Source organism: Lepidochelys kempii, chromosome 10 (assembly GCF_965140285.1).
Source record: "Lepidochelys kempii isolate rLepKem1 chromosome 10, rLepKem1.hap1, whole genome shotgun sequence".
Lineage (NCBI taxonomy): Eukaryota > Metazoa > Chordata > Testudines > Cheloniidae > Lepidochelys > Lepidochelys kempii.
Genome location: NC_136389.1, coordinates 48,908,528 through 48,934,966, shown reverse-complemented (window position 1 = coordinate 48,934,966; position 26,439 = coordinate 48,908,528). Strand labels below are relative to the sequence as shown.

The following is a 26,439-nucleotide window of genomic DNA, read 5'->3' as shown; positions in this document are numbered from 1 at the left end:
CAGTACAGCGGCCATACATGGGACTTACCCTAGGAGGCTGTATACCAGTAGACACTGGCACCCATTAATATTCTACCCTTGTGTTGCAGCTGTGACAATGACACCATTGGAAGTAGTGCTCTCTGCAACAGAGACCTGGATCTTAGAATGAGGCTTGGTCTACAGTGTAGTATTTGCACTAGTCTGCATTATTGCAGGCCGCATCATAGCTTGCGGCATAGAAAGGTTAATGAGGGGCTCTGAAGAACCTCCACCCAATGTGGAAAGCACATGGGAATGCAAGGAGCTATTAGCTAGCTCTCCTGAAGTCTCAGGAGAGACGTTAATGAAAATTAATTTGTTGGTCCCAGCATCTCCCTCAAGTAGTCAACTACAGTTCCCAGGACTCCACAGAATACAGAGACTTCCTCTCCCCCTACCAATCGCTTTCTCCTGCGTGCTGTGAAATATAACTAGTCCACTGTTTAAAACAGACATGTTGCAGGGTCCAAGGGAAGATGGTGGTGCAGTGCATGGATTAAAAGCAATTTATGAAGGTTGCTTCTGACACGCCTCCATGGTCTTTAACATTTCATTCCTTTCCTCTCTGTTGGAAAAGATTTCCGAGCCAGGGCACCATTTGGATTAATAAACCCTTGAGAAATGCCCCGAGCAGGAAGATTATCAGTGGGGGCATTTAATGGGTCTAGTTTGAAGAATGTTGTGTGTCAGGCTCTCATTTATATTAACATAGATTGAGCTAGTCCTGTTCCTCTGAGTGGTAAATTTAGTCAAGAGCCTTTTATCCCAAAGGACTTTAAAAATGACACTTTATTGATTAGAATCACTTTATCTATCACAGAGCTGAAGCCACAGAATAGCACATAGTGGCTGTTGCATAGCATGCAACAGCACTATACAGCACTAGGGTTAGGAAGTGAAGAGGACACTATATTCAGCTGAGACTGCATGGGGAAAATGCATACTCCTAGGTAGAATACAATCATCTAGATTAGAATTGGACTAGAACCCTGGAAGTCAGAACTTTACTTCTCCCTTCCTCGGTCATTACTAGAGCTTGTCAAAAATGAAAGCCTCTTCTCACAGCAATTCCAAATTGTTTTAGCTTCCAAATGTTCAAAATGGACCCTTTGTGGTGTTTCTAGAATTTTGAGCTTTCCCCCAAAACATGTTAATGTTTTTTGGTTTACCAAAGTCAGTTTACTGTACTGCTTGAGAGTAAACAAGATTTTGGTAACCATATGTAGTTAAAGTTCAATATTAAAAAAAAAAGGGAAAAGAAAGTTTGGGTTTGTTTTGGGGTTTTGTTTTTTTAAAGAACATAACTTTTATTTTGAAAAACAAAAGAATTGACTGTTTTGTATGAAATGCTTCATTTTGTAAAAAGCTCATTTTTGATGAAAAATCCTTGCCCTCTGAAAGTTTTTGACTCGCTGTAGGTATTACAGGTTTCAGAGTAGCAGTCGTGTTAGTCTTGAAAAAGAAAAGGAGGACTTGTGGCACCTTAGAGATTAACAAATTTATTTAAACATAAACTTTCGTGAGCTACAGCTAACTTCATCGGATGCATTAATACTCATTCTGTCATAGCAGACATTAGGCTGCAAACTCCCAAGTCAAGTCTGCTCTAGCGGTTGTGCAGAGCACCTAGCACAAGTCTGGGTGCTGACAAAACACATCAAGTACAAATAAATCTTGAAAAAGTGCCATAAGTTCTTTGGTGACGCAGCCCCTTAAACTTTAAGGCCAGATGGAACCATCATGATCATCTAGTCCAGGGGTGGGCAAACTTTTTGGCCTGAGGGCCACATTGGGATTGCAAAACTGTAAGGAGGGCCAGGAAGGGAAGGCTGTACCTCCCAAAACAGCCTGGCGCCACCCCCTCTCCACCCCGTCCTACCACTCACCCCCTGACTGCCTCCCTCAGAACCCCCCACCCATCCAACCCCCTGCTCCCTGTCCCCTGACTGCCCCGACCCCTATCCACACCTCCGCCCCCTGACAGGCCCCCCGGGATTCCCATGCCTTTCCAACCCCCCTGTTCCCCATCCCCTAACCGGCCCCCCCAGAACCTCTGCCCCATCCAACCGCCCCAACAGGACCCCGGAACTCCCACACCTATCCAACCGCCCCCTGCTCCCTGTCCCCTGATTGCCCCCTGGGACTCACCGGCCCCGGCCCCAGCCCCCTTACCACGCTGCTCAGAGTGGCATGTCTAGCAGCCCTGCCACCCGGCCAGAGCCAGACACGCTGCTGTGCTGCCCTGCAGGAGTGCGCAACCCCGCCGCCCAGAGAGCTGCCCGTGCGGTGGCATGGCTGAGGGGAAGGGGCTGGGGGCTAGCCTCCCCAGCAGGGAGCTCAAGGGCCTGGCAGGATGGTCCCGCAAGCCGAATGTGGCCCACGGGCTGTAGTTTGCACATCTCTGAGTCTGATCTAGTCTGACTTCCTGCACATTGCAGCCACAGACGCTCACCCATTCTCTCTTGTAATAGGCCCATAACCTCTGGCTGAGTAACTAAAGTCCTCAAGTCTTAATTTAAAGACTTCCAGTCACAGTGACTCCACCATTTATTCTAGTTCATACCAGCAAGTGACCCATACCCTACTCTGCAGAGGATAGCAGACACCCTGGTGGCTTTTTGCTTATCTGACCTGGGGAAAAATTCCTACCCAATCCCAAATATGGTGATCAGTTAGACCCTGAGCATATGGGCAAGACCCACCAGGCAGACACCTGGGAAAGAATTCTCTGTAGTAACTCAGAGCCCTCCCCATCTAATGTCCCACCTCCGGGTGTTGGAGATATTTACTAAAAGCAGCCACAGATGTGCCATATGCCATTGTAGGCAACCTCATCATGCCATCCCCTCCATAAATTCATCAAGCTCAGTCTTGAAGCCAGTTAGGTTTTTGGCTCCTATTTCTCCATAGGAAGGCTGTTCCAGAATTTCACTCCTGATGGTTAAAAACCTCCCTTTAATTTCAAGCCTAAACTTATTGATGGCCAGTGACAAACTGCCAGAACCTCAGTTTTCCATCTCATCCAGGAGATGATGCCTCCGGTGGTACACTTCCTCTTAGCACCATGCTGAGGCAATGGCTCAGAGAAATGCCACATACTGAACCACCCACCACAGCACTTTGGGTTTTCCATTACTTTGCATCCCACAACAAATGCCCTCTTGCAGCCCTCACAGTTTGGAAAAGCTCTCACCAGAAATCATGCTAGCTCTTGCATGACACAGAAAGAGTTAAGCCATCTCCCCACTGTAGGTTGTATTTTTGCAAGCTCCCAAGTATATGGTTTTAGCTCCTTCCAGATTTAGTCGGCACGAGTCTCTGGATAGGAAGTGACAGAGTGGGAAGAAGCTTCCATTAGATCAATTGGTCCAAAGCTGCAGTTTGTGAACCAGCAGCGGTCCAGAGGACTTGTTGGTGATTTGTGGAGAACAGGTCAACATAGGCATCTGACAGTAGTCTTTGTAGCGGAGTATGCATATGTGACTAATTAATTGTGACAGAAGGTGGACACCAGTATTCTGAATAACTGAACTTGAAAAATACATGTAGGGTGCTGTTACACACAGACACACACACGAGTTGGGAATGGGACACAGTTAAGACGACTCTTACAAAACTATCCTGGCAATCAAACAAAAAAGATGCACAATGTTAAGTGACTAGAGCTGAGCACAAACACCGCTACTCGGTGGCTGGCAGTGACTATACTGAATGAGGACAGAAAGTGCAAGGCCAGTAAGTGAAATGAGTGTACCAGGTAGATAAGTGTCCAGCCTTATATGGAGCCATATTTAACAAAACACAGCAATGAAACAGCATTCTGCAAAACCCCAGTCCAGGAACCTGAGAATAATGCAGATAATAAGACTGACAAAGATAGGCAGAGGAACCCTTTGCACACAGTATTGTACAAATACATAAGATTAATGACCGGGGTGAAAAGTAGATAGTTGTGTGACAAAATGGAAGCCAACGTATTCAATCCATCCACTGGACTAAGGGTGACCAGATAGCAAGTGTGAAAAATCAGGATGGGGCTGGAGGGTAATAGGAGCCTATATAACACAAAGCCCCAAATATCGGCACTGTTCCTATAAAATCAGGACTCTGGTCACCCTAACTGGACAATATACATAAAACAGTATTGTGTTGCATGTAATAGGTGAAATACTCCTTTGGGCAGAGCCCTGGCAGAGACAATTAAATGAGCCAGTCAAGGATCTGGCCATAACTTTTACCATCAGGACCATGCATGTACGTGCACACATGATCGATGATGCAAGCTGTGACAAGTGGAAACTGCTGTCTAGCAGTCTTTACATGCAAAGAAGTCTGAGTTGCTTACACATACACCCCTACTTTGTCCTCGCCCAGGAAGGAACCCAGCCATTTTACAATCTGCATATACCCAAATAGAATGCCCTTGCCTGTGCAAGAGAGAGCTAGAAAAGATTCCAAGTGGCTTAACATGCATCAGGCTTCTATCTCCTGCTCTTCCATTTGCAAACATTCCCATTCCACAATCTATGCTCTCTCTGAGATAATCAAAGCCCCTGTGATTTCCTCAGAAACTCCTCCTATTTATAAACTTGGGCAATCCAATCAGATAACAATGATCATATGACTTGGTCACCACACAGTTACTTGAACCGATTAGTTTGTGACAAAATGATTCACTGAACAATTAGTAACAGTGAACAAGTCTGAGAAAATCCTGGCTCTTTGGTGGATAGATCAAAGAGGAAAAGGTGTATTGAAATTGAAAACTTGTGTTAAAATTACACGCTGTCACTTTAAATGTGAGGGGTTTCCTGCTTGCAAACTGCGGGGCTCTGTAGCAAAGTGTGCAATCAGGCTCTTTCAGCAGTCAATCTACAAAGAACAAGCTTGTCATAAATATAAAGGGAAGGGTAAACACCTTTAAATTCCTCCTGACCAGAGGAAAAATCCTTTCAACTGTAAAGGGTTAAGAAGCTAGGATAACCTCGCTGGCACCTGACCAAAATGACCAATGAGGAGACAAGATACTTTCAAAGTTGGAGGTGGGGGAACAAAGGGTTCTCTCTGTCTGTGTGTTGCTTTTGCCAGGACCAGAGCAGTAAGGCAGGTCAGAACTCCTGTAAAAAGTCAGTAAGCAATCTAGTTAGATATGTGTTAGATTCTGTTTTGTTTAAATGGCTGATAAAATAAGTTGTGCTGAATGGAATGTATATTTCTGTTTTTGTAACTTAAGGTTTTGCCTAGAGGGAGTCTCTATGTTTTGAATCTGATTACCCTGTAAGGTATTTACCATCCTGATTTTACAGAGGTGATTCTTTTACTTTTTCTTCAATTAAAATTCTTCTTTTAAGAACCTGATTGCTTTTTCATTGTTCTTAAGATCCAAAGGTTTGGGTCTGTGTTCACCTATGCAAATTGGTGAGGATTTTTATCAAGCCTTCCCCACGAAAGGGGGTGTAGGGCTTGGGGGGATTTTGGGGGGAAAGACATTTCCAAGTGGTTATATTTGTTAGATGCTTGGTGGTGGCAGCAATAAAGTCCAGGGACAAAAAGTAAAATAGTTTGTACCTTGGGGAAGTTTTAACCTAAGCTGGTAAAAATAGGCTTAGGGATTTTTTCATGCAGGTCCCCACATTTGTACCCTAGAGTTCAGAGTGGGGAAGAAACCTTGACAAAGCCTAACGCAGCAAGGTAGATGGAGTTGTTTCTCTCTGCCTTTGTGAGCAGACTGCTTTCTCTCATTGTTTTTGGTACTTTTGTGCTAAGGTTCCGGATTTCAAGAAATAATGTTACGCTGAAACCTTCCAGATAGAGTAAGTTTATGTTTTATCTAACTTCTGTTTGTAGGCTATGAACAGAACGAAAGGGACTAAATTAGTCAAACAAATTATTTGTAGAGCCCTGCAAATCTGCAGATATCCACTTTATCTCCACAGGCCATGTTTGCAGATCGGATGTAGATACAAATCTTGTATCAGCGCAGGGCTCTAATTATTTGCTGTTTGTGCAGCTCTATTTAACATCTTGAGACTCAAGCCCTTTCAGTGGAAAGAGACTGGACAACAGAGCTCTCTCAAACCACTTCTTAAAACATTTAAATTTATGTATTTATTTTAGGGCCCAGATTCACAGAGGTATTTAGGCACCTAACTCCCATTGAAATCAAACTTAAGCACCTAAATCTCTTTCAGGATGTGGGCCTAAGTGTATGACTGACATTTCCCCTGACCAGCCCTCAGAAGAATCCAGATCTTTGGGAGGATCTGGTTAATATCAGTTACAATCTTGTTAGCTAGCGACTCAGACCTCTAGGAGACAGATCTTAGATCTTTGGAAATTCACACACATCAAACACTGGCTGGCCAGTCAGTACGCTGGGCTGAATTGCTTCACCAGCAGATTCAGCAAAAATCCTTTTGATCAGACAGAGCAGCTTCTTGATAACAATCTTAGATCCTCCTGTCACAGGGAGAAATCTGCAAGATAGCAATCCTAGATCCTCTTGTCACAGGGAGACATCAGCAAGAAATAAGCTAAAGCAATTGTCCCTGTGAGCACACACTACCAAGCAGAGAATCTGGCATGAGGAATTTAAATTATATGGGAAACATAAGGAGACCCATCCAACTAGATCTGTGTTAAAAAGGAGGGAAACGGTTGGCATTGAACAAGCTAGATTTTTAGAACCGACAACTTGGACCTAGCTAAGCTCAAGCCTTGATGCACCTCCAGGAGCAACCAAAGGAACTGTGACCTCAAATCTTCAGCTGGTGTAAATTGGTAAAGCTCCCAGGAGTCAATGGAGCTGCAGCCTAACTACACCAGCTGAGGATCTGGTCATAAGGGTTTAACTATCTAGTGTCTCAGAGCCATGCAAGTATGCTGAAGACTATATTGGATAATAAGCACATCTTCAGCTAAATGGCATCCCAGCTAAGGGGCAAGGTTACAATATATCAGTCTAGCTCAGGGGTTCCCAAACTTGATTCGCGGCTTGTTCAGGGTAAGCCCCTGGCAGGCCCCTGAGACGCTTTGTTCCCAGCCAACCAGGAGCTGCAGGAAGTGGTGGCCCGGCTCGTGCTGCTTCCCACAGCTCCCATTGGCCCGGAATGGCGAACCGCGGCCACTGGGAGCTGCGAGCAGCCGTACCTGGGGCCGTTCAGGTAAACAAAGTGTCTCATGGCCCACCAGGGGCTTACCCTGAACAAGCCCTGAACCAAGTTTGGGAACCCCTGGTCTAGCTAGACTGCGCCAGTTTACACCATTGGCAGATATCCACATTTTTGGAAGTCTTAGAATCCTTGTCACTACAGCTATTTTTCTGATTTGCCCATTACACACCCCACAGCAGTTAAATCAGCAAGTGCCATAGATAGCTCTGCCTGCATGATATTCCTTGCAGAGAAAATGCTTTTCAGACCCATAACTTTAGGGAGCAGTTTGCTGCAGAGCGGTGAAGTGCAGGGCTCAGCGGGATTGATTTCATGGTAAGCATACCTAGAGCTGCATGCAAGCATCTCAGCTAACCGTGAAAGCCTCGCCTGTTGGCCCAGGCTTTTCTGGGCAATGCGATGAGTAGCAGAAGCAGCACGGTTGGTGTTGAACCTTATGCTGGAAGCAGCAGTGAAAACCGTATTAACAGCTGGGAAGGTTTTATTGTCAGAAGCGTCTATCTGTATTTTTAAATGCCTGGGATGTGATAATCCTCTAGATAGGCACAACCTGATGCGCCCATCTGCCACGTCAAGAGACCACAATCATGGTTTGCAGGCATAATATTTCATTGACACACCAGGGCCCATGAATTCCAATCCTCAGATTTAAGCAAGAAGTTCCCAGCATGCCTAGTTGCTCCCTGTTGCAAAGCATGGCAAGACACAAAAGGTCCTTCCAGGCCACTTGCAAGAGGGAACTCCTGTTCCAAGGTGTTTAACACTCAAGGCCCAGCCCTGAGTTAGTTTTTCAGTGTCTTTGGCTGCAGCTTGCTCTACTGAGCATGCCCAGACCCAGAGGGTGGCTGAAGAAGTGTTAAACCTTGGAGTGGTTCTGCATTCGGCCTTGTGATAAATTAGCCAGAGATTCAGGCATTTCATGCAGCTGCCTCTCCCTCTGCCAGCATGACAATGTGATTAATTTGCAGTGCAGATTAAGCTCATTTATCACAGCCGTGAGACTGCCATGTAGCCTGCAGGAAAGAGAAAGTGACTGAGGGAAAGGGGCTGAGAGGAAGCAAGAGAAGAAAAAAAGGCAGGAGCCACCTAGGGAGAGAAGAAAGCCAAATTCAAGGCATCTCCCTATAAGACTGTTTGCCACAGTAGACTGTGGTTAACTATGCTGAGGGAAAGAGCTCAGTGTGGGAGGGGAGCTTTATCTCTGCTAACACACATGGTGGGACCTGTAAGAGCTGTGAAATGGGAGGAGTGTAAGAGGATTTGGGAGATAGAAGCAGTGAGCTGACTACCGTACTTGGGGAAAGGGAGGAACATGAAGAGATGATGGAGGAACCTGTGACTCTCCCCATCACTTCCTTCTTCATTGTCTTTTCTACCCTCTCCCTTCCTTGCCTCTCTTCCCTTCCTCTTTCTTGGAGAATGTTCTATCATTTTCTCCCGCCCCTCTTGAATACACGCATGCGCACACACATGCGTTCTTCTCACCCTGACTGGAGACAGCTCCAGAGCACTCCAAGTTTTCAAGCATCCTGGTTCCACAGTTAACTCCTCACTGCTGCTGTGCATGAGGTTTCCCTTGAACCAGTTCCAGTACCCGAAGGACTTCCAACTGCTTCCAATTCATTTATGCAGCAGCTTGCAACAGGCAACCACCAGCTCAAGAGGAGGAGCCGGATTTTGGCCTTATACCATGTACTACTCTGCTGAAGTCAATGGAGTGGCAGAAGGTGCAAATCAGGGCAGGATTTGGCCCTAAGCGTTTACGGAGATTATGGACACAGTGAATCTGAGATTTAAGGCCTCTGAAGGTTCACATGCCAGCTACTGCATGGAACAATACGAAACTTCTGTTATACCACTGTGTCTGCCCTGGAGGAATCTCTATGAAGGGTGCATATACATGCTCAATGTTCATTCAAAACTGGGTTTCCTAGTGCACCTCAGTCCTGAGGTGGAGACCATCCACTCACAGACTGTGTGTTCCCTCACAAATTGGTGTATCTCCACATGGCTTCGCTGGCGTGGATCTCAACCTAATGGACCCAGATCCCCGGTTCTCCAGAGTTTGGTGATCTTGGGATCTGGTTTTTTTGGAGTCCCATTTCTATTTCCAAGTTGCTACTTGTATCCCTGTTACACCAAACACCAAAGGCTAGACTCAATTGTCACTGAGGTCTGCAGCTATTGGGAGCCTTCTGCTGCCTTCTAAGCTGTGGCCAAGTACCAATGGAAAAAGTTTCCAGTTTCACTGGGCACCCTCACTTATGTTGAATGTCAGCAATACACTGAAAACCTCTCAGAGTCCTGATCCAACATGATGTGGGTCTCGTGTATTGCCTGGAATGGATTTTTCAGGACCTGTCTTTATTTTGGTTGTTCTCAAGTCTGTGGCAAGGCACCGAAGGGAAGCAGGAGGGTGATGTCCCTTTATTGGAGATTATGGGCTCATTGTTGCTGGGTCCACAGGTCTAGCAACCAGTTTTGGATTGACTCTAAGGAGAACAAAAAAAGTCCCCACCAGGTTCACCTGTGGTAGTAAGATTAGTGGAAAGGCACAATGAGCTACGGTAGCAGTCTCTTGATGCTGAAGTTCTAATTTCTTTCCAAAGTCTAGAGTGAGAGAAGTTCTGGAGAGGCCTTTGCCCAGTTGGTAGATGTGGAAGATTGAAATAGGCAGAAGGACGGCAGGAGATGTTGAACCATGGCTCTTTTATTCAGTAACTTTACTGCAAGACATCACATGAGATGCCATCTCTGAGGCACCCATCTCTGTGGTTTCCTTTCCTTTCATAGTCCTGAGCTAGTCTCACTCTTGTCTTCTTAACATCTCCTTTCCCTCTTTCTTCACAGCAGCTTCTCTCTCCAATGTTCCCATTCATAGGTTTCAAGGCCAGAAGGGGCCATTGTGATCATCTAGTCTGACCTCCTGTATAGCACAGGCCAAAGAACATCTCCAAAATAATTCCTAGAGCAGATCTCTCAGAAAAACATCCCATCTTGATTTAAAAATTGTCAGGGATGGAGAACCCACCACAACCTTTGGTAAGTTGTTCTAGTGGTTAATTACGCTCATTGTTAAAAATTTATGGTTTATTTCCAGCTGTTGTGTTGTGTTATACCTTTCTCTGTTAGATTGAGGAGTCCACTACTAAATATTTATTCCCCATGTAGGTACTTACAGACTGTAATCAAGTTACCTCTTAACCTTCTCTTTGTTAAGCTAAGTAGATTGAGCTCCTTGAGTCTATCACTATAAGGCAGGTTTTCCAATCCTTTAATCATTCTCAGGGCTCTTCTTTGAACCCTCTCCAATTTATCAGCATCTCTCTTGAATGGGCAACACACCAGAACTGGACATGGTATTCCAGCAGCTGTCTCACCAGTGCCAAGTACAGATGTAAAATATCCTCTCTACTCCTACTTGAGATTCCCTGATTTATGCATCCATGGATTGCATTAGCCATTTTGACAATAGTCTTGTACTGGGAGCTCACATTCATCTGAGTATCCACCATGATCCCCAAATCTTTATCAGAGTTCCCTCTTCCTGCAAGTATGGCCTGCATGCTTTGTTTCTAGATATAGAGATTTACATTTAGCCATATTAGAATGCATATTGTTTGCTTGTGCCCAGTTTACCAAGCAATCCATATTGCTCTGTGTTAGTGACCTGCCCTCTTCATTATTAGCTACCCTCCCTCCCCCGTTTTTTCGGTCATCTGCAGACTTTACCGGTGATGATGTTATGTTTATGACAGTCAAGAACCAATCCCTGCAGGGCCCCACAGACACACACCCGTTTGATCCTGATTCCTCATTTACAATGACATTTGGAGACCTATCAGTTAGCCAGATTTTAATCCATTTAATGTGTGCCAGCATCCCCAACTAACAGGAGGATGGAAAATAAAGTAGCCCCAGCCCTTCATTTTATCTGCCTCCATCTGTGCATTTGGTGTTTAACTTCCACTCATCCATTTCTGAATTTGGTCCTCCGTGTTGTGTGGTCTGTAGGACATACATCCATGCTTTGCCCTGAGGTGTAAATAAGGGTGGGACCTTCCCTCCTCAATCTCATCATGAGCATGCCACTGTCTCTGCTGAACAGGAACCGGCTAGTACCCGCAAGGCAGCCAGCCTCCTAAATGAATTCGATCAGAAGGAGGTGAGAAAGTTCCCACTGAAACACCGAGTCACGTTGGGGACAGTAAATTGGATTGAAAGCGACGATGTGCCATGGCTGCCAATGTTGGGAGCAAGCTGTAAATATGTTTTGAGCCTCTTGATTGTTTCACTGTGATGAAAGAACATCATTTTCCGGGTCTGTTCACACTCATTCCGAAAGCGGTGCGACTGTGCTGCATAAGAGCGAATGGGCGTGGGGAAGACTCTCCACACTAACCTTGCTGGAGCCTTCAGAACCCTACAGTCGACTCTCAGAGGAGGAGGAGACATCATTGCATTGTCAGTGTCTCAGTCAGACACGATCTGGGATCATGGCTATCTTCAAATCTGGATACAGTCAGAACTAAAATAGACATTATGTCACCATGTGGGATCAGAAACAGCTATGCACCCAGGTATCATAGACTTCTGCAGATAGAGAGGGCCCAATTCAGACCTCAGTTAAGCACGAGTAGATCTAGGGTAACTAGTGAAGTCAGTGGACTTCAGAAGTCAGTGAACTCCAGATTTACCCAGAGATCTGAATCTGGCCCATGGCCTTATTTCAAGGGTTACAGTGTCAATGGGATCTTGTTAACAAAGGTAATGTTCTCGCCACATGACCTTCTTTTCGATACTCTTGCCCCGCCCCTTTCCAAACCTTTTAGGCCGTGCACTAGGTTTAAAGATGATGTATTCAGCTCCACAGCAGGAACAACCTGATCACAAAGAAAAAGGAAAAAGGCCTCCCCTGAAACAGACAGAGATATTAGATAGCATACCCTGCTAAAACCCATCATTAGGTGCCTTTTTGTCACCAGTGAATGGCATCTTATTTAGTAGTTTGCTGATCTGATATTACTATATTAGCACTCTTTTCAGGGAAAATAATGTTTATAATGTCCCATAGGGAAAGACACAGGTATCGGTCTGCACCAAGTTCCTCTTCTATTTAGGGGGAAGCTAAGGCAACAGAGCTAACCTACTGAAGGTGTTTTAGCAAGTAGCTTATCAGCCACAGGATTTACCCTGGTCAAGAACAACTCGATTGAGGTCAAAGGGACTAGGAGTTGCTGGTGCTCAGCAACTTTGGAAGAGACAGGACATTTATTTAGGTACCTTGATTTGGACACACCCCTGCTGAAAATGGGTCTTTAGGGAGTTAGACAAGGACACATAGTGAGTCAGTGGCAAGATCAGGAAGAGAACCCAGGAGTCCTGATTGCCAGTCCCCTACCTTACCCACTCTTTCATTAGGCAGTACTTTGCAATATATATTTTTAAGGGACGACAATCAAAGCGCAACAAGCCAGGCACTTTAGCTAACAAACCTATCATTTGCCTCTAACAGGCTTTCTGAATAAAGCAGACTCAGTGGCAGATTAAAACTGGATCCTCTTAAACACAGAGATCCAAGGCCCCACCGCAGCAGGGGGCTCTCGCATGCAGAGGATGGTGCCAACAGCCTCTAGCCGAGCCAGTTCCAGCTGCTGGCTGCAGAATCCCCCCCACCCACAGCCTGGAGCCCTCCTCTCTCACTCTGGAGGGATACCTCCATCTTCAGCCCTGCCAGACGGCAGGCCCTGCCACTCTTTGACACACTCCCCCCACCTGCCTGTCTGCAACACAGCACAGCTTCTTCACCGGCTATCAGCCTTTATGACGAGCTGATAGCCAGGGCTAGATTAACCCATCACTGGGCCCTAGGGAAACACACTTCTGGGGAGGCGGGGCTCTTCTCCCCTCGGCTCTGTTGGGAATGACAAAGTGAATCTCAGGTGTGCGAAGACTAACTTCGTGCCCTTATCCATGGGGGCAGATTTGTGCACCGACAGAAAGAGCTTCGGTCACCAGAGTGGGTGGTATTGTGACCTGGCATGCCCGGGGTTGCAATGCTGCTCAAATCTTGCCCAGCTGCCCCTCCGTCATGAGTGGGCAGAGACTGAGTCATGACACAGGGGCAGCTGGACCAGATCTGAGTGGCACTGCAGGCCTGTGCGCCACATAGCAACGCTACTCACGCAGGGGAGTGAAGTTCTTTCTGTCTGTGCATCGGTTAAAGAAAATGCAAAATTTGGGGCTCTCTCCCACGAATTTGGGCCCCAGTCACGTCCCTCCTTTGCTTGTGCTAATCCGGCCCTGCTGACAGCCGGTTTGCTGCTGCAGAAGACAGTGTCTATCCTGACATACTTACAGGCCAGCTAAACTGGAAGATGGGGGAGTGTTGTACCCTTTGCTGCTTCTGTCCACTGAGTTCACAGCACATGCTAGGGGCTCCTTGCATCCTTCCATCTCCCCACAAGCTCCCTATGTGCCACCCCCCATCCCCGTCTATTGCAGGAACTTTCTGCAACCCCCCATATCCTTCTTCATGCCAGGGTTTCTGTGTTTCTCCCATTCCCTCCCCTTGCCAGAGTCTCCCCATTCCCCCACATGCTATGTGGCTCTGCGTACCCCCCCTTTCCCGTTCTAGGGTCCCCCCACAAGGAACTCTGTGTGTCCAATTTTCTCCTCCTCCCATATCAATGTCTTCCATTTCCCTCTATGCTAGGGGCTGTGCATACTACCCATGCCCCCCTCCCCCAATTATTTTTTTTTTTTTGTCTGGGAGATGAATCATTCAAGGTGTTAACCTTTACTAGGAGAATGGGCAGGGATGAACTAGGGATTTGGTTAGGCTGGAAAGCATTCATGGGTGCCATCAGACAGTTGTTTGATCTATAGACAATTGCACAGGTGCTTGAAGCTGAAGCGGTGCTAAGCAGCTGAAAGGGACTCCATGTGTCTCCTGTTTTCCCCCTTTCAGTTTTCTGATTTCCCCTCAAATCTGTAGGATTCTGGCCACTGATGCCTAGAAAATTCTCTGATGATTTGGAATGGATCTGAGGTACTGTTCAAAAGTTATTGCATTAGAGACAGAGCAATGCCATCTAGTTGAGTGCAAGGCCCTCACCAGCTTGGCCAGTCGCAGGTGGGCGATGGTAGTTTTACTGGAGTGGGTCAGCCTTTGCAGGCTTCACACCAAAATACTGATGGGGAGCTGGCGGGTGAGCCAGCATGCCAGCAGAGTAGGGCAGAGACAACAAGAGGTCCTGCAAGGAGGCCACTTAATCCAGGCAAAGCAGTAGACCAGGAACGCCCTGCCATCCCTTCCCATGTTGAGTGATAGGACATAGAATGGAGTGAGACTGGAAGGGAGGAGGTAGCTTGAAGTGAGCTGTGTGAGATGTTGGGGGGCTGGAATGTTTTGTTTGATGTGGGCCCCACTTCGTCTTAGTTCAGCCCAGCAGAGATCACTTTTAGTCAGTGATTACATATACACACTGCTGCAGGACCATCATGATAAGATACAGTGTGAATACGCACTCAGTCTTCTAGGATTCCTTTCAGTCTTGAACAGAGGTTTGGGAAATTTTACATATGGACAGGCCAGTGGCCCATCTGCTCTAGTTGTCAACTAGGTGATCACCAGCAAGAAATTTCCCACAAATATTCCTCTGAATTTCCTAAATGTATTCACTTTGCTCACATGCAGACCATAACATTCAGGACAGGGAGTGACTGACATGCACCCTCTCACATACGAGCCCCACATCAGAAGTGCACATCTTTCCTGTTGCTAGTTTTCAAAGCACAGAAATGTGCTTTAATAGAGCCTTCCCTCATCTTTTCATTTCTCTACAGGGAGGTCATTCCCATATGTAAACATCCTCTTTTTGCTCTGCACTGTCATTAGGTTTAGTTACTCTGCAAAGTAAATAACCCTCCATGTTAGCCAGAACTCCTCATTACAGTCTATGCTATTAATAAAACAATGTTGATACTTAAAAATATACTATAAGAACTTCTGTGGATTAAAAATGTACCTAGATTTCATTTGCCTGCATTCCAGTAGTTTCTAAATATCATCTAACTTCGGACATTTGGTATTAGAAACTCTGCCATTCATAGAAATTGCAGCATTTCCCACAACATTTCTATGTTTTTAAGAAACTGAGATGCTTTCCCTTTTTTTAATAAAGTGATTTTTCATTCTGAAAGTTGAGCCAAGTCCCTCTCTGGCTGAAATCGACAAGTCCTAGAATTGATAGTAAAGTAGCCAGGCTTAATACACTTCTTGTGTGATTTGCTACTGCATTTTGTATAACAAATGGAAAACAAATACAGTGACTAGGTAGCTACGGAACAGCATCTGTAAGGGAAGGTTTGAAATAAGCCCGTCTCTGAAAAGGTTACAGATGACAAAATCAACTCATCCAACACAGGTAAAGCCGGAGCTCCTGCTTCTTTGACTTTTCACATTTTCTTAGGACCCAAAATGCTCTGTTTGTGCTTTATCTAAACCTTGCTCCTTTGCAAGGTCCTGAGGGGAACTGCTGCTCTACGCCTACAGAACACTTTGCCTTCTGATCTTTGAAAAGGTCCTCCCAAGCCTAGCCCTTAGGGACAGCCTCACTACTACGATGATTTAGAGGCATCCTGGCTTTTATTTTACTGAATTGAAGTTTCCAGTTTCCATCCATCAAAATGTAGCGAGGCAGAACGGAAGATGCCCACACAGTTTCCCTTTGAAGATTACACAGACATGCAATAATAGTGGTAACAGCCCAGTATTCCATGGCACATAAATTGTTGCACCTACATGGGTGCACACTTCTGTGCTCATTTTAAATGTCACGGGGGAGGAATCTTTGGCACAGGTATGAGTCAAGAGCAGCCCTAACAAAGTCAGTGGCCGTACCGGCACAGAATTCCTGCACATAAGGGGAAGATCAGACCCTCAATATTTTTCTGTATTGCTTTAAAAAACCCTAGAACTAACAGATGTCAATTTCTGGACCCGACCGTTGAGATACAATGAACCAGAGTGAATGTCCCATCAACAGCCAATAATCACTGGGGCTGCATTGTGCCAAACAGTACACTTATTGGGCCTCATCCTGTACTCAGCACACTGGTGTGAATCTGTTCATTTCACTAGCATTACTCCAGTGTAGGGAAGTGAACAATCAAGGCCATCATGCGTACAAACACACAGAGCAATGCTGAATAACTAACAGATGCTTCAACACTAGTTAGTAATTGGACTAAAGGAAACCACACAGCACTTACCAGTGAAGAAATCCTGCAAGGACCTTCTTCTGCAACTAAAGACCTGCAAAAGAACAGAGAGTTGCGGTTCAGCAGGCAGACCATTTGCAGCATGAAGCATTGGAGGGCTGGGGGTTTATAGTGGATCACAAATTGAGTAAGAGTCAACACCATGATGCAGTTGCAAAAAAGGCTAACATGGTTCTGGGGTGTATTAACAGGAGTGTCCTATATAAGATACAGGTAACTGTCCCACTCAACTCGGCACCTTTGGGGCTTCAGCTGCAATAGGGTGTCCAATTTTGGGCACCACACTTTAAGAAAGATGGACAATTTGGAGAGAGTCCAGAGGAGAGCAACTAAAATGATAAAAAAAATGGTTTAGAAAACCTGACCTATGAGGAAAGGTTGAAAAACTGGGCATGTTTAGTCTTGAGAAAAGATAACTGATGGGTAATACTAAAGGCTGTTATAAAGTGAACCGTGATTGTTTGTGCTCCACGTCCACTGAATGTAGGACAAGTAATGGGCTTAATCTGCAGCAAGGGAGATTTAGGGTAGATATTAAGAAAAACTTTCTAACTCTCAGGGTAGTTAAGCTCTGGAATAGGCTTCCAAGGGAGGTTGTGGAATCCCCTCACTGGAGATTTTTAAGAACAGGTCAGACAAATACCTGTCAGGGATGGTCTAGGGCAAGGGTCGACAACCTTCAGCATGCGGCCCATCAGGGTAATCCGCTGGCAGGCCACGAGGCATTTTGTATACATTGACCATCCGTGGGCACAGCCCCCCACAGCTCCTGATGGGCCGTGGTTCACCTTTCCCGGCCAATGGGAACTGCGGGAAGTGGCGGCCAGCACGTCCTTGCGGCCCACGCCACTTCCCGCAGCTCCCATTGGCCGGGAAAGGTGAACCACGGCCACTGGGAGCTGTGGATGGTCTAAGTCAGCAAAATGTCTCACAGCCCACCAACGGATTACCCTGATGGACCGTGTGCCAAAGGTTACTGACCCCTGGTCTAGGGTTATTTGGTCCTGCCTCAGCACAGTGGAGTGGACGTGATGACCTCTTGAGGGCCCTTCCAGCCTGACATTTCTATCTTTCTATGATTCAGAAATGGGGTAGCACAGGATTATTGTTTCAATGATATTCCACCCTGACAGGTGGGACGCATTCGCCCCCCGACACATCTGAACACGCCATAGTGCATAGTCACTGGTGGTGGGGTGACCCCACTTTGGCAGTGTACTTCCAAAGTAGATCCTGGAGCTGGACAGTGTCATTGCCAGCTCGACTAGAACTATCCGCATGACCTCTGACCAAGCTAGCGTGCAAAAAAGGAGAAGTGTAGCCACGGCAGTGCAAAGGGCTAGCCACCCTGAGTACAACTGTGTCTGAAATTGTAGGTATGCCCTCAGGTGGCTAGCCCATCCCACTGCTTGGGCCACTGAGGCTATACCACTATTTTTAGCACACTAGCTCAAGCAGAGCTAGCGCTGATGTGTCTGCCCCAACTGGAAATGACACCGCCATACTCTGAGTAACCATGAATTAGATGCACACATGCACTCTTAGCTCCTCGGGCTAATTCTACTCCAAAAGGCAAGTACAGTCATTCAAGATGGCTGGAGAGAACAAGCATTGTCATTTAATTGCTAAGGACGTACTCTGCAAAGACACTGGGATCTCTTATGATAAGCAATAGATTTTTACGGAGTTTTACAGAATTTCTATGCATGTCTTAAATAATTAAAGCTGGTTAAGATCCCAGACATAGCAGAACATGCTTAGGTTTAAATACCAATGGCCATCTTTTCAGCCATGACTTCCCATTTTGCACACATTTGTGAACCTAACCAAGGATTCTCAGAAATGGACAGGTCCCCATTTTGCATCCATCGTGGGTTCTCAGCCTGGGGGTTATAATCTTCATGGGGCGGAGAGAGAATACAAGCAGGTCCCAGGGGGCTGTGACTACTTTCCTTTTATTTATGGCTAGACGAGAGCAGATCCTGATATCTTTTTCAATTTTACGATGTGGTCATAGGGTGGGGGGGGGCATTGGCATACACCAGTCAGACAGCTAGGAGCCCTGTTGTAGGATTATATGCACTCCAATACCAGGATTTGCCTGCCTGTTTTCGTAGCCCAGAGGTGAGCAGAGTCAGAATCCAGCTAGACACTCAGCCGCAAAAAAGCCAACTTCACCCATTACACACGCAAGGAGTCCCACTGACTTCAACTGGGCTTCCTGTGTTTGTGTGGCCTGCAGTAGTGGGTCCTATGTTTAGAAGCAAGAATGTTGGTGAAAATAATTCCCTCCTTTGGTTACCTACCAAGGCACATGGATCAGGATTCCAAGATGCCAGCCCCAGCCCACAATGAGTGAAGGGCAGCGGGTGGCATTCGCTCATTGTTTCTCCTGTGACAGCTGATGAATTGGCTAACATCTAGTGCAGTACTGGAAAGGTAACTCAGCCCACTCCTGTGCAATGCTTTAGGCACTAGCAAGGTCTTTGGCTATTGTAGGAGAAATTCTGAACCCTGAACTCCAGCCACTGCAGGTAAAAAGCCTTCTAGGCGTGTGACAATGATTTAGAACATAAATAAATAGTGTGTGTGTGTATATAACAGCAGCACTGTGGCCTCCAAAACATTTCCCCTATATATCCACTGGTTTCTTAATTTATAAGAAGAGCATCTCAGTTCTCTGAATAAAGAAGACTGTGTATTTGTCATTTGCAATCTGGCACTACTTTGAAATGCTTCTGTTTTCTGCCGTTAGCAAAAAAAACAAAAAAAAAACCCCATCTCTCCAACATGGAGTTTAGTTTGTTCTGAAGCTCAGAATACCAAGTGTCACTGCAAGAAAAATCAAAAGAGAGGCCCACAGGCTGAGCTATCATTTAAAGAACAGATTTTGCTCCCTGTGTGCAAGACCTGCTTCCTAAACAGCCACCCGGTTATGCCATCAACCCCATGGCAAGAAATGGTGCTGGCTACCCCAGGAGGTTCTAGAGATCAGGCCCAGCGGCCCCCAACATTCCTCAGCAGAGGATTGCGTCATTAAGGGGTGTCCCGGCAGTTCCGTATCGAAAAGCATCTCAGGGATGCTTATCAGAGAGCAAACCAGTCCTGCCTTTGAACACCGCGTGAAGATACGTGTTGTTTTGGTCACATTTGGTGCCAGTTAGCTGTGCTGTGAGAAAGAGCCACCCCCTCAGCTGGGTATTGGCATTCATGGAGCTATGTAATTGACGATTGCCTTTCTTTTGAGTACTGCACTTTTCCAAATTCTGGGAATCTGCTGCAATTGTGTGAGACAGCCATGGCAGCAAATTCTTACAGAGACACACCGAGTTCCCTCATGGACACTGCTTTTCTCCTTTCTTGTTCTGTTGCTTTCTCCACACTTCTCCTACTGTTCTAGCACTATGGCTAGCTTGGGCAGGTGTGACAGAGTAGGCCAGCCACTGGCCTTTTTACCACTAATTCATTCGAACTGAGTCGCCACCTGCAGAGGTCCCCCTTGTGACATGGGGGGGCCCTGCAGTAGCCCTGCCTCAGTTTCCCCTCACCAGGGTTTTTCTGACTCTCCCAGGGATTCACCCTCTGGCTGGGTCACTCTCAGAGTTCAATCCCCTTTCAGGGTACTCCACGTCCAAAAGACACACCACCTTCAACAACAGTCCCAAATTAACATAAACCAATGGTCTGCCACCCTCCTGGGCTCAACTCGCAGTTCTTCTCCCTCTTATCAGAGTGCTGACTCTCCGGGCTATTCCCCACTCTGAGCCAAAGTACAACACAAACCAAAACAGTCTCTGTCCTCCACACTCTAATGAAAGTCTGTCTCACTCTTTAGCAGGGCTCGGACTCCCAGGGCTTTTCCTGGAGTCTGGTCTCTCTTCTGCCTTGGCAGGTCACCCCAGCCCTACCTCACTGCAGTCCTTTTCTCCCGTGCTATCTCGGGGGATCCAAATGAGCCTTCTCTATTTCTGCAGCCATCTGCTGCTGCCACTGCTCCTTTCTCCCTGGGCCTCTGGGCTAAGAAAGATAGTAGTCTGATTGAATCACATGACCTTCATTCTTGCCACCTGGGGAGGTGAGCCAAGTGTACCAGAGGTGGGGCTGGGTCCATCTCCCCTTACAGGGACCAGCCCTGCTGGGTCAGTCCTCTTCATCAGTCCTGAGCATAGCGGAGGCAGGCTCCAAAGAATCTATGCCATGTATGCCAGACTTTAAGGAATCTCAGAGCATGTCAAGACAGGACATTCTGGGAGGATTTACCCAGTTCCACGTAGATCTTCAGCCCAGACAGCTCTTTCCAATAAAGATAATTCCCCGGGACACAGCAGCACTAGGTTGAGATGATGCAGGTAGTGAAGGGAGAGGGGCAGAGGGAGTCCAGGGTGGAGCTCTTCAGAAGCCAACTATTTAAAAGTCAGACCCTGCACAGAGATGGTACAGGCACCTCCCTCAAAGCTCCAGAGAAGTTCCAGATAGTGCTATAATGAGTCTTACTCACAAAGGAGAACCTGGCTACTCTGATCCATACTTTCACCATCGATTTTCCCTCCATGGGGTTGATCTCCACCCATACACAGTAGCTGCAGCTGGTGCAGCATGAAGCACCCTGCCTCAGAAGCACTCCAAGGTGATGTGAGCTCATCACCACCCTGCTTCCTTACCCCCCAACAGCCCCCCCTTCTGCTACCATCCTGAACTGAATATGCTAGTCCTAGTCTACAAAGCCCCCAATGGGATGGGGAACCAGCCTACCACGCAGACTGCTGCCTCATCCACAACCCAACTGCACTCCATGGACTGCTGCCCTATGGAACCTTCTGCCCCAGGGCCAGCTTATCTGCCTGCTGTACCAAGAAGTCCCTTCTCACTTCCTTCTCCAAGCAGATCCCTTCAGGTTTAGGCTTCCAAGTGCCGGGGAGAGAATTCTCCACTTGCAAGGAGCTCTTCTGCCAGGCTATAGAGACCAACCTGAGCCTGCCCTGGCAGGGTTCCATGTGTAAACGCCACCTGTGATGAACCTTCGCAATGGCACAGTGTCCCCTCGGGACAGGGAAACCGGAGGAGACAGAACACCATTCAGACTTAACTCTGCTGGGTGCCAGGGACCTTAGTGCAGTGGGTTGTTGCTTCCTGAGGCAGGCTATGTATAGTCTCAGCCCGGCACCGGGTGGATAAGGTGACATGCAACTTATGTCCACAGTTGGAGGAAGTTCCCCAAACATGGCCATGAAAATCTCATAGCATGAGTTTATGTCTTGAGAAGAACATCAGAGTTTTATGTGGTACTGTCAGAATCAGACCCAGAATAGGATCCTGCATCCAGGCCTCTTATGAGCCTTATGCCAGAGTGCTGAAGAACCAGCTTGAATACAGATGGACATCCAACTCTCCTGAAATTCATCTCCCAAGTGTACCTTTCAAACCTCTCATTCCTTAATCCTCACACGCTCCTGGGATATCTGTTCTACTTCCTCCCATCCCAGTTTCCTGCAGAGGGTGGACTCATAGTGCAGCGCATGCATGTGGTGGCAACCACTGGCTTTGCAACCAGCGGTGTGGCTGGGAATCATCAGCTCAATACAATAAATCAACCTGTCAGGGAGGGATCTGAAAACACTCTACACATACAGATTAACTGAGCCACGCCATCTCCTACGAGATGGACACAGAGAAGCTTCCCTGTTTCACAGAAAAGGTAACCAAGCTGGAAATGGGGAGTCATTTCCCCAAGATCACTCAGCGAGTAGGAAACCAGGCTCCCTAGAGCACCCATATAGCACCGACCCACAGCCGCAGGTCAGGAGCCACAAATCTGACAGCCAGGTACCCAGGCAAGACAGCCTTAACAAGCCCTGAGAAAGGAAAAACTGCCACCAACCCACTGCTTTAGACATCCCTTCCTTCTCTCTTCCTCCACCACTTTTGCCTGCATTAGTTAACACTGTTGGGAATTAAGCAGCATCTAAAAGGAGACTGGGCAGAAGCGCGGCTTCTCTGGGATCATGCAAACCTGCCAGGCTTTCCCAAAAGTCCTGCCCCAGCCTGCTCGGCATGCTGCCAGACAGAGCGAGCAGCAGAGGGAGAGCGCCCAGCGCCAGTTCTCCTGCCAGGTGGCAGTGTGATCACATTAGCAAAAGGAAATTGGGCCTTTTCTCACCCGCTGCCTCCCCCTGCCTTTTGCAAACACTGGGTGCTGTAAGATTTGTTAAGATTGATCTCAGACCAAAACGGAGGAGATAAACTCAATATAATTAACTCAGCTTTCCCTCTCACCAGGCGAGGAGCTTTTAAAAAATTAAAAGAGGAAAAAATAGCTCTTCATAGCACTTCTAGTTCCTTCCCCCCTAACTATAAAGGGAAACTGTTCACACACCGCATGCAGAGCTCTTTCTCCCTTCCTCTCGGGCTACCTTGATTAAACAAAAAGAAAAGGAGTATTTGTGGCACCTTAGAGACTAACAAATTTATTTGAGCATAAGCTTTCGTGAGCTACAGCTCACCTTGATTAAACAGACATTAAACTTATCGGCTTCCAATGCAATTTTCAAAATGAGTTTCCAAGAGGCAGGGGATGCAGCTGCAAATCCCCTCCCCCACCCCGCTGCCAATCCCCTCCCATATGCTCTCCCAATTTTGAAGAGTTGCCCAGCTGATCCAGATGTGTTTCCAGAGAGAGCATTTAAGGGAGCGGCTGCCAAAGCTACTTTTGTTAGCTGGTTATAAACCCTACGGCATGAGACTGAGAAGCTGATTAATAGATTTGATATTATGGGTAGAGGGAGGTTTTTGCAGCGATATTGCACTAGGGACAATCTACAAATACTCAGAGAGCCCAAGGTGCGGCTATGTGTTGAAGGTACAACATGAAGACGCCAAGGCAGCTGATTACCTAGGGTGCTGGCCACCTACCCCTTCCTCAGGCTCACATGGCACTGCCTGGTTTGGCATGGAAACCCATGCTGTAGGTAAAATACAGGGTTAGAAGACCCTGCACAATCCATGTCTACACACATGCTGATATCTACCAAGTGAGTGTGCAGCATGGGGACAGAACAGGCTGCCTTCCCTCCAAAAACGGGCCACCCAGTGGGCCACCATGCAAGTGCTCGCTTGGCCACAAAGAGAACAAACATTCCGGGAGATGGCACAAGCACACGAGGGCTTAGGGAGTGATGATTGAAAACATGGCCTCAGATAGCTAGGTGCCTGGTCTGACTCTGGACCAGGCTGGTAGAGGCCAAACACAGTCACCTGCTGAAGTTCTGCGACTGCTGGAGACGAGGTGCCACGGTCACAATTGGTTTCCTTTCCTTGCTGGCAATCTCACTAGAGAACTAAGAGGGAGGAATGGAAGCTGGATTCCCCCTCACTCCTAGAGATAGCTGTACTCTGGAAAGGGTTGAAACACACCAGTAGGGGGCAGTGTGGAAGACATTTCCACTGCTGGTACCTGTTATATGGATGGAGAGAGGCCTTGGGGCTGTCAAGCTGGTACCTTGCACTGGCATCAAATTCACTTAATTTTTAGGAGGAAAACATATTTTTTAAAAAAACAGTACTTCATAAATACTGGCGGGAGCCATTATCGTCCTGTCATCTTTAACTATCAACACTGAAATTCTTTAATTTGATCTCCTTCGGAATGTCAGTAGATAGCCAGGCCCTTAATTTAAGGTTCAAAACATTGGAAGATATTCAGCCCTTCTCCCTTTGATTAATCCAGACCAGTGAGAGAAATCAGTCACCTGCTAAATCCAGCTCCAAGCGAGCGATTGGCCAAATCCCGCCACAGAACAATAGAATTCTATAACCCTACCACATGCTGTAGGCAACAGGCACACAAATACAGCTGGGGCCAGGACCCTATTCCTTGAGCTTCAAGAACACAGGCCTCTGCCACTTGAGCTAAAGAAGATCTCCCTCAGCAAGCTCAAGTAATAGATCCCTCATTTTATCTATGGGCTAGCCACTAGAGAGCAACAGTCAATCAGAACCGAAGTATTGCAGCCTTCCCCCAAATCCAGCACACATCACCCTGTATCGCTGCCCAAATCCGGCACACATCCCAGTGACACTCGGTACCTCCACATTCATCACTGGGGTATGATTTTGATATGTTTTGTACAAAGTATGCCTTGTGAGGTATCATCTGAGAACTCATGATCTGTTGAACATTACTATCCTGTTGAATTATATGTGTTACCATTGTATCTGAAGTTAGGAAGTTTTGCTGTGTGTGTGTGTTACTGAAATATGTTGTGAGCCTGGGAGACACCCACAGCTGGCCTTTCGGTGGCAATAAAGGAGCAACTAACACCCCCAAGATGGATTTACAATAGGACTAGCCAGTCATAGGTTGATAGCGCATTAAGGAGAATCCACTCTCCCAGTGGGTCCCTCCTGAAGCACACAGACAATGGAGGCCCAGTCCCTCAGCAGGGCACATAGAACATGTGACCCCTGACTCCATGTCTGAGGCAGTATCTTTCCATGCCCATGGATTTGGAGGTATAAATTGGGGACTCTGACATCAGCCCCTGGCCTCCTTCTTCCCCTACCTACTTTGAAGGCAACAAGAATGTTTAGCTGGAAAAGACTTTGAACTGGGGAAATTGGTCCTAGGCTGAGCAGGGAATTCAGCCTGTGTATTAAGAACTGTGAACTACTTACAACACCTAGCAGGGTAAGAAAAACTGCTTGATTCAAATATTTCTTAGTCTGATACGGACCCTGGACTTCAGGAAAGCAGACTTCGACTCCCTCAGGGAACAGATGGGTAAGATCCCCTGGGGGACTAACATGAAGGGGAAAGGAGTCCAGGAGAGCTGGCTGCATTTAAAGGAATCCCTGTTGAGGTTACAGGGACAAACCATCCCGATGTGTCGAAAGAATAGTAAATATGGCAGGCGACCAGCTTGGCTTAACGGTGAAATCCTAGCGGATCTTAAACATAAAAAAGAAGCTTACAAGAAGTGGAAGGTTGGACATATGACCAGGGAAGAGTATAAAAATATTGCTCGGGCATGTAGGAATGAAATCAGGAGGGCCAAATCGCACCTGGAGCTGCAGCTAGCAAGAGATGTCAAGAGTAACAAGAAGGGTTTCTTCAGGTATGTTGGCAACAAGAAGAAAGCCAAGGAAAGTGTGGGCCCCTTACTGAATGAGGGAGGCAACCTAGTGACAGAGGATGTGGAAAAAGCTAATGTACTCAATGCTTTTTTTGCCTCTGTCTTCACGAACAAGGTCAGCTCCCAGACTGCTGCGCTGGGCATCACAACATAGGGAATAGATGGCCAGCCCTCTGTGGAGAAAGAGGTGATTAGGGACTATTTAGAAAAGCTGGACACGCACAAGTCCATGGGGCCGGACGAGTTGCATCCGAGAGTGCTAAAGGAATTGGCGGATGTGATTGCAGAGCCATTGGCCATTATCTTTGAAAACTCATGGCAAACGGGGGAAGTCCCGGATGACTGGAAAAAGGCTAATGTAGTGCCAATCTTTAAAAAAGGGAAGAAGGAGGATCCTGGGAACTACAGGCCAGTCAGCATCACCTCAGTCCCCAGAAAAATCATGGAGCAGGTCCTCAAAGAATCAATCCTGAAGCACTTACATGAGAGGAAAGTGATCAGGAACAGTCAGCATGGATTCACCAAGGGAAGGTCATGCCTGACTAATCTAATCGCCTTCTATGATGATATTACTGGTTCTGTGGATGAAGGGAAAGCAGTGGATGTATTGTTTCTTGACTTTAGCAAAGCTTTTGACACGATCTCCCACAGTATTCTTGTCAGCAAGTTAAAGAAGTATGGGCTGGATGAATGCACTATAAGGTGGGTAGAAAGTTGGCTAGATTGTCGGGCTCAACGGGTAGTGATCAATGGCTCCATATCTAGTTGGCAGCCGGTGTCAAGTGGAGTGCCCCAGGGGTCGGTCCTGAGGCCGGTTTTGTTCAATATCTTCA

The 26,439-nt window shown here is 46.9% G+C and overlaps 1 protein-coding gene across 3 annotated transcripts in view; it reads right to left on the bottom strand.

Annotated features, from left to right (window-relative positions):
- Positions 1-26,439, bottom strand: part of LINGO1 (leucine rich repeat and Ig domain containing 1) — a 462,557-nt gene that overhangs the window by 262,874 nt on the left and 173,244 nt on the right. For all 3 annotated transcript variants that reach the window (XR_012153954.2, XM_073303476.2, XM_073303473.2), the window contains exon 3: positions 16,470-16,512. The gene's annotated coding sequence lies outside the window, so the exon portion shown is untranslated. The remainder of the gene's footprint in view (positions 1-16,469; positions 16,513-26,439) is intronic.